The sequence below is a fragment of the Macaca thibetana genome, chromosome 1 (genome assembly GCF_024542745.1).
Source record: "Macaca thibetana thibetana isolate TM-01 chromosome 1, ASM2454274v1, whole genome shotgun sequence".
NCBI lineage: Eukaryota > Metazoa > Chordata > Mammalia > Primates > Cercopithecidae > Macaca > Macaca thibetana.
The window spans coordinates 87,151,532-87,167,575 of record NC_065578.1 but is presented as its reverse complement, the minus strand read 5'-3'; positions in this window follow the sequence as shown (position 1 = coordinate 87,167,575).

The following is a 16,044-nucleotide window of genomic DNA, read 5'->3' as shown; positions in this document are numbered from 1 at the left end:
GAATATTGTAAGAAGGAATTTCAGAAATGGTGGGTACAGGAAGGACTCTATGACTGTATTAGTCTGTTTTCATAGTGCTATGAAGAAATACCCAAGGCTTAGTAATTTATAAAGAAAAAGAGGTTTAATGGACTCAGTTCCACATGGCTGAGGACACCTCATGATCATTCTGGAAGGTGAAGGAGGAGCAAAGGTGCATCTTACATAGAAGTAGTCAAGAGAGCATGTGCAAGGGAACTGCCCTGTATACGATCATCAGATCTCATGAGACTTATTCACTATTATGAGAACAGCACGAGAAAACCGGCCCCCATGATTCAATTACCTCCCACCAGGTCCCTCCCATATGGGAGCTACAGTTCAAGATGAGATTTGGGTGGGGACACAGCCAAACCATATCAATGACCTTCCCCTGAAGCAGGTCAGAAGACCTTCATATGAGAGGAATCCTTTCTATACTGGGATGAAAAGAGCATCCTTATCTCTGAAGAGGGAGGAAGGACAAGAGAAACCTGAAGTAATAAGCCTTGCTAAGTTTCCTTCGGTTTACTATTCATAGCTCATATCCTTTGTCCTATCGCATTTTTCCACAACTCTACACTCTTCATCAAACTTACTATAAAAATACTTGGGTTTAACTGATTCTTCTGGTCTTCATTTCCTTATGAAGTCTCCTGTGTCACATAAAACTTATATTGAATAAATGTATATGCTTTTCTTTTGTTAATCTGTTTCATAACCGAGAACCCAGAAGGGTAGAAGAAAAGATATTTTTCCTCCCCTACAGGGCCACTCAGGGAAAAGGGTCAGGTATCTTGCGGTCCCTGAGAGTGGTGACTACTGAATCAGCTCTATAATTTGGTGACAGAGGTGGAGAGAGAGCGAGAGGAGTCCTATAGCCCATTTCATTATTTCATGCATATATTTATTAAATATTTGGTAAGCATCTTCTATATACTAGGCACTGTGGTAGCATTGGGCATGCTAGATGCTTCAGCACTCTACCTGCTCCCCCATGCTGTGTGGAGGTGGCCAGGAAGCTGCCCTGTGCCTTGCTTATCTCTTAAAGGCTCTTCTCAGATCACCCCAAGTTCTGCCACAGTGGCTAATTTCCCAGAAGGCTTTCTGGAGATAGTCTTACCACGGGGAAGAAAAAATAAAAAGAAAACAAAAAACTGATGAACAGTGTACTCTTCATATGAAATAAATAAATATCTCTACATACATATATACATGTATACATATATAAATATGCATACATAGGATACTCTTCATAAAAAATAGACAAATATATATACATATACGTGTGCGTGTATACACATTAGTCTGATGTCAGTCTGATGGTCCAGTCCAAACTGTCGTTACAAATTTATGATTGGACTTCTAACAGGCAAAGAGCACAGAGGACTAAGCCATTGAGCCATCGTTTTTGGAAATGTATTGTTCAGGACATTTGCTAATTTATTGATGCAGCAGCAGAGTTAGAATCAGATTCACAAGAAGAATAAATTGGAATATTTTGGTGCATTTATTTAAAAAAAAAAAAAAGCCACTTTAAAGCCTATGTATTAAAATGACAAAGTCTTAAATAGGGGTCTCTTTTTCTAAACAAAAGATATGCAAATTGCAATTCAAGATTTATATTATGATAAAAACGGAAATACAAAAGAGTCATTATCCTGCAAAATGTAAAAGTACATTGCTTCATGAGTCTATAATGATATAATGGGATGTTGATGTAGTAAGAGGTGTCAGAAGGGAGACAATGACCTTAAAATTTTAAGTCAGAAACATTAGAATTGAACAATAAGTATCTACCTACCCACCTAACTACCCATCTATCTATTGAATGCTGCACTTTTTGAAAATTTGAGATGAGGAATAGTCTATTTTTATCTTCTAATGTTGTAGCCATAATAGGATGGAGGAGGGGTTGGGGAATTACTTTTAACATAACCATTTCTACTCTGAAATTGGATAAAAATTTACCTTGAATTTTAGGTTTATAGGCCTGTTTCTCATAAAAATCAGTGGTGTGTTAGGAAGCTTGGAGACCATTTCTGGCCTAGCCATAGGGTCGGTGCCTTAACATCAAATGTCAGTGATTCCAATGCTCTCTGCATAAGAACGACTTGCAGTTAGTTTGCAGGGTCTCCCACTGTTTAGATGATCAGAGTCATTTCCAATTGGTCGTTGTGTTTCCCTGAAGGAGGGTGGGTCAACTTAAAAAGACTGTATTAGAACAGCATAGATTTATTCTATCAAATCGCAGAGAAACTCCAGCAAACAGATACTTAGCTGTAGTTCCAACGCAGACACAGTTTAAGTAATCAAGTGATACACCACATGTGAAGCAGATGTACAGGATTGTTCTCTCTACTAAACAGAGCAGAATGTCTGCTTTAGCTTTATTTGGCAGAAATTTATATACTTGCTTCACGATTTGATCTTAACTTAAACAAAGGACATTGGTCTCAGCCACCACTGATTTCAGGGCAATAGCTCTGTCTAATTTCTGAAAGGCAGCAGAATTGTGACACTTTGAAAATCAGATGGTTGCACAGTGTGGAAGTATCTTAAATGTTTATTTATTGTTTTAGTGAGCCAAACCCTCATTTTTTTGTTTCTGAGGGCACAATTGATTGCACTGAAAGTTGTAGGCAGAAGGATCTGACTTTTGTACAAATGTCAGAACCTTTGCAAAGCAATTCGAAGAACTTCAAGACAAACCCCAAAAAGCCAGGGACTCCAAATGAGGCCTAAGAAAATACTGTCAGACGGAACTCCTGATGATTTTCCAGTTCAAAACGTGGCTGAGGGTCTTCTGTCACGGTGAGCTCATGGTTTATGATTTTGGAGGCTGTGCAATGCTCCTTTCTATTTCATCTTGACTTAATGTCATTAGTCTTCCTTCACAGAAACCTGAGCGTTCATTTTCTAATCTATCTAGATGATACGCTGACAGCATTTCCCCTGATCGAGACTTTACCATTTATGTCTCTGCCTCTGTTAATCATTTTCAGAAATGAGATTTATAGTAAAAAGGATTAAATCAATTCTTACTACCTCCAAATTTCTAGGATTTCAGGGATTCTTGATGAACACAGAAACCATGGCCCCTTGGAGAGGCTTTGCTAAGAAGATCTTTCTTGCCTTTGTGAGCCGGCCTTTCAGAACTAGCCGTCTCTCTGTGGATCATAGCAAGTCAACTTCTCTATGTTTTGTTTGGCAACCACACCACAGAGGCTCCCCTCTGAGCAACTCAAGCTGTTTTTGATTGGAAATAGATTAGTGAGCTATCAATTCTCTTCTCCTTTATTCTCCATCTCTCCTTCTTTCTCTTCTTCCTAGTCCTAAGATGAGTACCCTTAGGAGATGTGTCAGCCTATTTCAATTAAGTGTTTATCTTTTAAGTTTCTTATCATAGGGTAAATTATGACATTTTTAGAAGCCAGGGTTGAAGAAAAAAATTATACCCATCCAAACTAAATCACAGCTTATAGCTTATTTTCTTCCTTTCCAATTTCTCTAATCTTCAGCTTACTTCAAATAACATCACTACTATGCATCAGGCTTTGTGCAAGGCAAGGAGCTTTCACAAATATAATCACTTTCCTTCTCTTTCTTCTTTCCATCATTCCTTCCTTTTTCTTTTTCCAGATACACTCGATTTTTCTTCACTGAACATATTTTTACATCCTCCCTGAATAACTTTGGCTCTCTTCCTCTTATACTCACTGAGACGTGAGTACAGGCATAGCATTCCCTGAGTTTCTCCCACCCCTTTTTTAAACATTGCCTATCTCATGAGGTGTGCTGTCTCAGCAAAATGACAGTGATCACACTGACTTATCCTTGATCGTGTGTCTAGGTGATCAGATTCTGTGCATTTAAAGTTCAACTGAACCACTACTTACTCACTGATAGTTGTCCTAAACTATCTGCTCCTGTGTCATTCCATTTGCTATCTCCTCCAGTCTAGACAGGCCTGCATTATAACCTCCTTGGTTTGGTTTCCTATGTCTGTCCCTGTTCTCAGATCCTTGGTCTAGGTAGACATTTTGTCTTCCCTAGCTCTTATCCTTATTACTACATAGATTCCAGGTCCTAGAATGAAACCTGAAAATCTTGTGGACTCTCCACTTTTGGGGGCCACTCTGCGCAACTGTCAGAAATACAATCAACTTATACCCACAGAGTCTTTCCCCAGTATCATCCTACTCCATTACTGTAGGGCTTACCACAGTCACCAAGTTTGGAGAGGGGAGAGTAGGTTAATGTGCCACATATTTTTGCCTCAATTTAGAATGTCTTATTTTTACCACTGTGAACTGGCCCATGTCTGTATGCTCTAAAGTCACTTTTCCATCTCTCTAATCTCCAGTGAAGACTTAGTATTTATATGTATAGAATTTGCATACCATACACACAAAGATTTCAGTGTCCAGGATCCCTGGCTATGGATGCCTGTGCTGCTACTCCGTGGTAAGTATACTTGGAGATGGTAGACACATCCTTCAATTTCGACTGAGACAGTATGGTGACATGCACACTCTCAGCTCTCCTGTCACCATGCCCTCTGCTAGTGTCTAGGGAACAGGCAAGAGCCAGACACTTTACTCATACAAGAAAAGTGGATTTTGGCAACACTTTCATATATGAAAGGTTAAAAAGGAATTTCGCAAGTAATAGCCAGGCTACTTTACCCCCTTGTTAGTTGATAAAGAGGGATTTAGCAAGTAGGAAGAGACTGACAAATATTACTAACTTACAGTTTCAAGGGTTCCATGAATCAGATCATGCCCCTGGGGTGCTCGGTATCATCCATATCCACAATAAGCACCTGCTGTATGCACAGGACACTCTACAATCCACTGAAGATGCAAAGTGTCATAAAAGATGCAAAATGCTATAAAAGACAGCTGTTCCTTTCCAGGGGATTTGGATGAGTCCAAAGAGAAGCGCTATATATAGACTTAAAGGACAGAAACTATCATAAAACAGTTGTTTGGACAATAAGTACTAAAAGTGTTTCAAAGAGAGTACAATGACTGCAACTGAGACAATCAAAATGGAATTTTACTGGGGATCACAGCCAGCTTCATGAATATGAGACCTGTGTAGTCTCAAGGAACTTCAATTTTGTTTTAATTCTCTGCTCTTGTTATTTTGAAATTCTTAATAATTTAATCTTTGAATTTGTGTTTTATAAGCAAAGTCCAAAGGGGGCACGCACATGAGCAGAGAAGACAAGCACAACATGCGTGTCAATCTCTCCTTGCTGCCCTATTTGCATGTAGTATTCACAATGCCCTGTGAGCCTACAATTCTCGTGGACCTATAAGGTGTGGGAGTTAAGGGAGATTCAAAGCAAGTACAAAGTTAAGTGTGTTGTATCTATGACAGTAATTTGGGGAGGAAGGGGTGGGGTAGGGGGGCACTGACACCCTCTAGAGGCCGTGCTTTTCATTCCAGCAGAATTCTGGTCAGCTTCACAAACAGACCACAGAAAGAAGGCATGGAGTTCTAAGAAACACAAACAATGAAGGAACTCTATCAGATCTTTTCTACCCATATCAGTTCTGTGCGTTAATCAATCACTTATACTGGAAACGATGACGTGGAATGAAAGGAGATGACAGGCCAATCCATAGTTCCTTTTCCTTTTAGTCCATCCTTATTCACTAGTAAGCCGAAAGTAGAGTGTTAGTAGAATATACATGTGAAATAATGACAGTTGCATTTGTTTTGCATTTGTTTTTTGTTTTTTTTTACTTAGAATGACATTAAACAGAAAATTTAAAAAAAAAATCATGACAATTCAAAAGGGAGACCAGAGAAGAAGGGAAAGCATTTTATAATTTAGTACATTTAATAGCACTTGTTTCCTGCATTTCGCAAAAGGCCTCCAAATTTTCACTTTGCACTGGGTCCCACAGATTAGAAAGCACTACCTAATGGTCTTGATGGAAAGATGGAACCTTGAGAAGCCAAGATCCTCTGTTGGAAGTAATATCTTTGTGACCTGAAATGGGTTTCCCTGATTTGGTCTATGGCTATCAAAACGGAAGTGTGAATACTCAAAAGTACTTATTCAATGCCACCATGTATCAATTTTCTTCTATTGATTCTAATTTTAGAAAGTTAAACCTATCCCAAATGTTTGATGAATTCTCAATTTTCTTCTCTTCTTTTTACTTTATGTTCTCTAATTTTTTATATATTCAGCTCTTAGATCCTCATCTGTAATTGACTTTGGGGTAAAGTGTAGAACCAGGAAAACTAAGTGTTTTCTATTTGCAAAATGCTCCTTTAAGACCTCAGCTGTCTGCTGAACCATATTAAGACTCCTGATTTTTATTTGTAAACTCCTTATAAACATTTCTTTTGATTTCTATGCATTTCCATCCCCTTGCTGTCCACAGCCTTGAACTCTGCTTGTATTCTACTACTCTTTTACCTGGGTTCTCAATTCCAACCCAGCAACCACCTCAGTATCTCCTTTATGGAATTTCCCTCTTCTACTCTTGAGTTACATACATCACCCTTTCTACCTGGGATAATCTCATACAGCATGATTACTCCTATTTCTCTCTTACCTCATTAAGAAAAATAGAGATTCTTCAGTCTTACTCCACTTCACCTTAACTACAGATCCACCAAAAACAAGTGGAAGTGCTTTATAACTACAAAGCACAATACACATATAGTCCATAACATTAATGTCATTTTAATTATATGAATTAAAGTTAATGCTTACTTAGGGCTCACTCTATGCCAGACAGTGTTCTAAACTTTTATATATATTAATTCATTTATATTGTCACAATGACCCTTTTGAGGAGTTACTAGTATTTCTCACTTACAGATAACAAAACAGGCACAGAAAGGTTAAGCAACTTGTCAAACAGCTAATAAGTAGTGGAGGTGGAATTCCAACTCAGCAATACCCTTGTTTTGCCTTCCTAAGGAGAGATGCTGAAAAGTGTCATAATGTCATTCATAGCTTAGTATGCAATAATACTGATAAATTAACATGCATTTACCTAGGCTCTAAGTCCATATTTCCAAGAGGAATGGGGAAGCAGAACTGAATAATCTTTACATCAGGAATTGCCTGCCAAAAAAATCCACCCACTCTTTGACTCTATGATTTTGTCTTGTTTCATTTTGTTTTTTAATTTTGGAGAACAGACTTCTCGGGGAAGTCAGATTTTACTTTGATTTTCCACCAGAGACTGGAGAGTGGAGAGCCTACATGCCTTTGCTGTCTCCCACAGATGCTTATTCTAGCTGTGTGACCACCAGCCTACATGACTGCACTGCAATCCACTTGGAACTTCCTAGCAGGACCACCCAGAAGCTGCAGCTGGTGCAGAGTATGTGGCCGCCTGGCCTGTTTACATGAGAATGTGAGCTTAAGGAAGTGGACAGTACCTGCTTTCTGCTGTCAGCCAAAGCCTCCATTCCCCTGGAAAGACCCAGTGTGTAATCTAGAGATATTCATAGGTTTTAGCCCTAACTATTCTCCAGACTTGGAAGTGTTCCCTTCCCAACATTGGAGCAGCTTCTCCCAGGATGCTTGTCACATGTCCCAGTCCAGCAGAGCCAGCTGTAGCTTTGGAAATGTGGGTCAGACAGACTCCAAATGTGCTGATCCTTAGATAGACCACTTTGAAAGAGCCATTTTCTCATACAAAGACTTTCCGTTGAATCATATCCTATGCACTATCTCAGGCTTCTCAGAGAGCAACAACACTTAACTTGTGAGAAAAAAAAAAAAAAAAGAAAACATGTCCTTAAAACCCTTTCCTGTATCTTTTGTGGGCAGCCAAGTTCATGCCTGGCCACCACCCCAGGAGGGCATTTGGCAATAGTCACAGCTGAAAGCCTTTCTAGCCAGATGAATGACAGTGTCCGGAAAAGCCGACCTGGGGGCTGAGTGGTGCCTCTGGAAGCAAGTTTTATAGAGCTGTTAGCAACGCCTTTATCATACTCCTTAGGTAACAGATTTATTGCTGAACAGGTTATCCTTCCTCTATGTTTTTGTAAATCAAATCCTTTTTAAAACTTTGCTTTGGAACTCTTTAGAGAGTTCACAATTTAAAGAATTTTTGTAATGGAACATTTTATAAAATCATGGGAATAATCACTCCTTCGGCCATCTGCTTCCAGAGTAAGTTCAAATTTTCAAAGATAAAGTTGCCTTAAGTTGAGGGGGACCTGTATTAACAGCTCTGTCTCGTCTACTTTGTCCTTTTAAATAGGCTACTCCACGCTCTCTGTTGCATGCTACAAATAGGCCCTGGGGAGGAGAGATGAGGAGTAAAGCCTAGAGATAAATGTCACAAGTGGTTGAGGCTTTTTCTTCACTGTTAGGCACAGAGCAGATTCTTCTGAGGCTGAACCTTGAGAGGAAAGGCAAACCAAAATTCATGGAATTAGTACTATGTAACAGGCATTTAATCTCACAACAACTCAGCAAGGGAAGAAGGAAATAATAATACTCAGTGAATCCTACTACCTACTGGGAATGAAGGTGGTAGCTTTACAGTATATTTTTTCATTTAGTCTTTACAATTAGGATTGCCATACTCAGTAAATAAAAATATAGGGTATCTAGTTACATGTGAACTTCAGATAAACAATAAATAGTTTTTTAGTGTAAGTATGTTCCATACAATAATGGGGACATATTTATATGAAAAATATTATTATTGGCCGGGCGTGGTGGCTCAAGCCTGTAATCCCAGCACTTTAGGAGGCTGAGATGGGCGGATCACGAGGTCAAGAGATCGAGACCATCCTGGCTAATATGGTGAAACCCCGTCTCTACTAAAAAAAAATACAAAAAACTAGCCGGGCAAGGTGGCGGGCACCTGTAGTCCCAGTTACTTGGGAGGCTGAGGCAGGAGAATGGCATAAAACCGGGAGGCGGAGCTTGCAGTGAGCTGAGGTCTGGCCACTGCACACCAGCCTGGGCGACAGAGCGAGACTCCGTCTCAAAAAAAAAAAAAAAAAAAAAAAAAATTATTATTTATCTGCAATTCATATTGAACTGGGTGTCTTGTTCTATCCTACTTATAATAATTCTAAGAAATAGGAGTTATAATTTCTATTTTATAATTGAGAAAATGAAAACTCAGAGTCATTAAGAAATTTGCCCAAGATGTTAACTAATGTCAGAGTTGGGATAACAGTCTAGTTCTGTTTGATTCTAAATCCTACACATTAGCAACTCCACCAGAAAGTCTCCTCATCCTAGCTAATACAGAGGATTAGTTTTTAGTTAGCTGAATAAACCACCTTAAGAAAAAGCGCTAATTTCAATTTTAAATACTACTTATTAATGATCTACCTGGTCCAAAATCCTGTATTGGGGCTGGAGAGAAGAAAGAATGTGCTACCAAGATTATTTAGGAACCAGGGCCTGCCCTCACAGAAACATATAATGAAGTGGGTAAATGGTTGAGAGAGGAAGAAAAGGAAAACAGTGGGAAGAAACACTGAACATGTTACTCGGTCTCACATTTTTAAACAGGAACATTGGTGTTACAGTTGATTCTGCTTTAAAACCTTGAACTAATGGTGAGGTCCCCTGTAGAGCATCTTATGCAGGAAGGGGTGTTGAGTGAGGGATATTGATGGTCATCCTCAGTGTCTCTGAGGAAGAAGATCCCTTCCTGCAGATCAGCATCTGCCTTTCTGGAGTGTCCCCGGCACCTTGTGTCTGTGGCTCCAGGTCACTTAGTGACTTTTAGGGTCCTGCAGTGGTTTGGCTGTCACACGGCTGACCTCATGGATGACCAGGGTGACCTTGGCTCGGCTGTCTAGTGAGGAGACTGCCTCTTCCTTCCCTCACTGCCCATAGCTGCCAGCTTGTGTGATGAAATTGATCAGGAAAGCTTAAGAAGAAGGCAGAATCCAAGGCAGCAAGTATGAGAAGCTCAAAAAATAAAATAGTTTCATCATAAAGTTATATTTGAGTAGCTCATGTGTGTCACGCATTGTATCAGCTGTGTTTCATGAGCATTATTCCCAAACATCACAAGAATACAGTCAGGTAGGAATTATTATTTCTATCTCATGGATGGGAACACTGAGATTCAAAGATGTTAAGGTACATGCTGAAGGCCACACTGTGCACACGAATGTCTGCCCTGAAACGCTCATCTTGTACAGCACTGAGCTCTCTCCTTAAAATGAAGGGGGCGGTTGGGTCCTTCTTCCCTCCAGATAGGCAGGGAAATTCACACTAAACAGCAAGGAGAAAGAGGAAAGGCAGAACCTCAGTGCAAAGAAGCAGGCCTGAATGTAATACCATTCTCTCTTATCTCTTAATTGAAGCCAGGGGTATACATGCCCACTTTTGTAGCTAGCATAAAAAATGGAAATCAACACTGTGCAAATGTATATCTAATGGTATAGCTTACGGTGTGATTCCCTTTCCCCATATCATTTTACAAAATAGAAAAGATCGGGGAAAAGAAACACAGAAATGGACAAAGAAAGAAAAAAGCATATATATATTTTGCTGTTATAGTAAGGGCCTTTTTAAAGTCGAAATTCTGTTTTCGATAAGAAAAAGCTTTTAAGAACATTTTTTATGTAGCATTGTTTATCTGTATTTATAGTCCATTTCTTCCTTCACTTTGCTTCTCCTATACTACAATGCTAAGTTTCCCTTCATATTTTCCCAGTGGTTAACATTCTGCTTCTGAAAATTATCCATTAAAATTTTATCAATTTTGTATTTTGGTGAGACAGTATGAGGAAATGCCATTGTGAAATTAGATTTTTTCTTTGACATCAGGCGCCCAGTCAGCAATCCAATCCCATGTGTTTCTATTGAGACATTAGGGTTTGATATAATTTTGGGCAGAAAACATTTTAAAAATGAAACAATTGAATTTTCTAGATGGTCTTGGGGACCACTTAGCTTAAGAGAATACACTTCCAAATCAAAAGCCTTTCAATCATTTTAAATATTATTTGGATGATATTTGCTCTGTGTGTAGTAGCAGTTTGAATTTGTATTGAATGTTTGACCGGCTCATGCACACATAGATGATGTATGAAATTATTATTTCATATTTTTCTAGTGTTTGCATTGCAAGTGACATCTGGCTGACAGGAACTTGGAGAAATGGGATACGAAGTGAATGCTGCAGTTACCACAAGCATCATATTTATCAAAAGGTTTAAGGTTGGCCTGTCTTTGTTTAACATACGAAACTTGGAACAGTGATGAGGAAGCAGCATGTTTTGGTGTGGCGTGCATTTTTTAACTGAGCTTTTTAGTAAAAGGGTAGTCAAAGAATAAACACTAATTGTATTATTTGTTCTGCTCATGAAACTAAATATTATACATCCTAATTTTAAGAAAACAGATTTAAATTAGGTTTAATATAATTTCCATACATTTTGCCTTTATTCAGAGAATTTGCAGATTTCATATAAGAAGAACATGCATATTGAGCACTATTCATCATTACTCAGAAAAGGCGATGTGGGAGGAAAAAAAGCTCAACCTCATTTTTAGTTTTATTTTCTAATTTGTAAATGTGCAAAATTGAAGTAAGACATGTGATATATAGTACAATATTTGCAAGCTCTGAATTTGCTGTAATACACACATACAAATATAAGCATTTTCCTATTTTCCCTTTTCTTGGAAATCATGGGGCAAATTATTAATTAAGTCATGAGGAATATCATTCATTTAACAAAGATTTATGAGCCTACTATGGCCTGTGGGCTACCCAGGTGCTGGAGATATACAGAGGAATATGACAACCCCTGCTCTTAATAAACTCACAGTCAGGTGGAAGGGGAGGTCACTATGAAATAACTAAGTACAGTATAAGGCTATAAATACCATGAAAACAATATGGAAGTATTGATAAAGGGGAGTAGATGGTAAGAGTGGTCCATCTGCCACAGACAGGTAGGGAACAGAAAGCGCAACATAAAAGCCATTTTGAAATCCTCTTAGTGTATGCAAGTAAGACTCACTCATTGTTTGAAATAGGAAAATAGAAAGATGGTAAAAACTCATCCCAGCTCTTATCACCTAAAGACAAATACTATGAACATTTCCATCTAGTGTTTTCCGAATCACTATTTTTTTTTTTTTAGTTTTGAAAGCATTGTGATAATACTGCAAATATGATTAATGTATGAAAAAAACTAAGCTGCTTTCAAAGAAAACATAAAATGTCATCATTTAATGCATTTCTATGTTAGTTTAAACTGGATATTGTCTATATAACAATGTCCATATAACAATCCAATTGATTGTCAATACCGTAAATTAGCCATTACTCTATTAGGATGTTTACCTTGTTTTCCATCTCCCTCAACCAACAATAAATTAGTGACTTCTAAGAAAAAAGGCATTCAGGAGAAGAGAGAGATCTCCAATGGTGGGATTCCTGGCACCAAAGTAAGATGTGAAAGGGGTAAGTCACATCTTACCCTTTTCAACATTTATTTCAACATTTATTCAGCATCTGCTACTGTGCTATGTACTTTGGATGTGTTAATTTGTTTATTGCCACAGGAATCCTGATTCAAGTGTAGTATAGTGAAAATACACTCCAGATTCACCTAGGGTGGAGTTCCAATCTAATTCTCAGCTTTGTCCAGATGTGTGATTTCCAAATTTAGCTCATCTCTCTGACTCTCAGATTCCTCATTTATGAGTTGGGCAATATTATCACTCATTTGTTTAATTATATTAAGCCCACATTAGGTATATATGTATATTATGTGTAGGGTATCTTGACAGGCAGGAAATGTAAGATGAGTATAATATGTCTCATGTCTTTAAGAAGCTTACAGCCTCATGGCAGAGTCATTCATGGGAGCGGGCCTGACAGGTCCCAGGAGACATATTCTTCCTGGTGGAGTAGCATTTGGTCTGGATCTTAAGTAATGAGGAGCAGGTTTTATCTCATGGTTCTTCAACCAAAATGTTCATCTTCTGATAATCAATCAATCAATCAATCAATCCATCATGTGCCCAGTGTTGTGCATATTTGTTCTGTTCCCTGTTCTGAATAAGCTTACCAAGTAGTTTCAGTCCTAATGCCTAGAAGAATGTGGCTTCTGATTCATAGATTAATACACTAACCTATTTAAGAAGTGATTGTGTTGGTTCAGAGGTGATTGGTTTCTACCAGAGCCTTTCTTTCTAAAAGATGTGCTCTTGTGAACCTTGTGAACGGAGGGTTCTGTCACTCTATTAGTAACCATCTTTGGACACTGTATTTTAAAAACCTCATTAATCTGAATACAACTGTTACTGTTGTATACCTAGAATAACTAGGTTTCACAAATGGACAATGGTATTAAGCAAAATACAGACATACTCTAATCAGATTTGGGACTGCAAATGTTAAGTCCGTCCCTGCTAAAAATTCCTGAATCTAAAATTAAAGCTAGAATACTCAGACCTAATGGCAAGTTTTCAAATGCTCATAATTTAGCAATTTAAAATGTTTCAGAAATCATGAAAAATGTCATTTGAACCAAAAAGATAATTTAGCAAATTTTTGTCTCTCTTCTCCTACCAAAATTTTATGCAAAAGTGTATCTGAAAGTTCAACAAATGTGGGAAAGCAAATATATGTTCAAATTTCATTAATTAACTACAGTTTTAAAATAAAACTATCTACAACTCCTATCTTCTGTAATGAATCAATGGTGTATCAGTTAGCTATTGCCATAAAGCTGCTGCATAACAACCTGCTCCAAAATTCAGTGGCTTAAAACAAACAGCTCATCTATTTTGCTTCTGAGGGTTGACTTAGCTGCGATTTGGCTGGCCTAGGCAGATCATGGCTAGTGTTGGCTCTATCCCATGTATCTCTTATCCTCTTCTTGGGACTTGTGGGTTAGTTAGTTAGTTAGACATATTCTTATTTTAGTGATGGAAGAGTCACCAAAGTTTGAGTCCAATCACCCAATCACTTTTCAAACCTCTGTTTGCATCACATTTGCTAACATTGTTCTGACCAAAGTATGTCATTTAGCCATACCCAGAGTCAGGCTGGATGGGGCACTGCAGAATTACAGGACAAACAGCACAGATGCAGCAAGTGGGGAAGAAGAGGGGCTCTTAGGGTAATCTACCCTAAATGGCTGTGGCATTTTACTACAAAGAAGAATGGAATCTAAATTCAGTGAGTTTTTATTTTTTAGTTATCATGTATTTAAAGCCTTCTGTATCCCAGGCATTGAATTTTTACCTCATTATCTTTCTGCAATCCTACAAAATATATTTCAACATCTCAATTATGCAGATGAAGAAATGGAGGCTGAGCAATGTCGAGTAATATGTTGAAGCTTTCATGACTGATCAGTGGCTGAGTCTAGAGTTAAATCCTATCCAGGGACTCTGGGCTTTGGCTTCTGTTGTTTCTACTATGTAATGATGACTCTATTCAGAATTTCAACTGTAAAATTTAAGAACAAGAAGAAATTTTTAAAATCTCATCTAGTCTCCTTATTTTGTAGATGAGACAACAGAGTCCCAGAGACACAATTTTTCATATTTTTATCTTACTAATTAGTTAACCAAAAAAATCTAGTGACTAGAACCTGGATCTCCCAATTCCTCATTTACTCATTATTTTATACATATTTTTGTCATTGGTCATACATTTACTGAGTACTTACTATGTGCCAAGCACTGTGGTGATCAAGTCTTCTATTGCTGAAATCATATCCTGATTGTAGAAATGAAGAGAAATAGAAGGTCATGTGTGTGCCTACTATGTGTCACGGTGGGTGTCTTTGTTTTCTAAAATTTACCAAAAATAAAGTCCTGAATTCCTGCATCAATCTATTTCTACCAAAATATAGGACAGTTTTTCTTTTTGACCCTGATCACATTCTACATTTCATAGAGGCCAAGTTGGTCTTGGAGGCGGCAGAAGTTGTGCAGGCAGCCGGAGCCTCACTGCTGCTCAAGGTGGGCATCTAGCTCACGTTGGCAGCTGTGTAACAACCCTGAAATCATATAGCTGCCAGGCCCTACCTGAATTAGAGCTGACCTTAAGATGGATTTTGTAAACCATTTAAATAGATCTCTCCTTTTGGAAAGTTTTCAGAGTAAAAAAGAAGAAAACAATAAAATGTCTCCAATTTGCAGACCCTCCCTCTGAGATCTGCTACATGCAGCCTTCATGCTCTCCCCAGCACTGAACCATGATCCCCAGTGGGTCCTAAAGCCATAGGACTGATGGAAAACAAGTAAAACATGGCTTAGAACTGCCTGCATGGAACGAGAACTGCCCTTTCCATGTTGCTGAGCCCATTGTATTAGCCCTGGGAGACAGAGGAGGATGTGGAAGAAATTTGGAGACAAACCTGGCTGGGTATGGAGGGTGTTGGGGCAAATCGTTTAGTGTTTCCTTTTTGGGGAACAAAAGAAAAAGCACCACCCAGGCCAGGGTCTGGTACATAGCAGGCACTCAAGAAATAGTTGTTGAATGAATGACGATTGAATTACACTGTCTCCCCTACTTCTGTTGCTTATCTAGTTACCTTTCTCTTGATTTTGGAGAAAGCCTGTTCAGAGACTTGGTACTGCATGGAGGATAATGCTTTCGGCTCTGTGTTTAATCATTCAAACAGTATGTTTGAGTGTTTACTGTGTTCCAGGCATCGAGGGTATGATGGTTTGCAAAACCATATGTAATTGTTACTTTCATGGCACTTGCAATCCAATGAGATAAATCAGACATGGGTTTTGAATCCTTACCCTGTCATTCACTAGCTCTTTAACTATGGATGGCTTACTAATATCTTTGTGCCTCAGTTTCCTTATGTATAAAAAACTATAATAATAGTACTTAATTAAATTTATATACATATATACAAAACAGAATATTGTCTGCTATTTAATAAGCACTGTATAAATGTTTGTGAATATCTCATATATTGCTGGGAGGATTCGATATGAAAATGCATGTAATGAGCTCAGCATGATGTGGGCACATATGAAGAACCTCTCAATAGATTATTATGAACCTATTA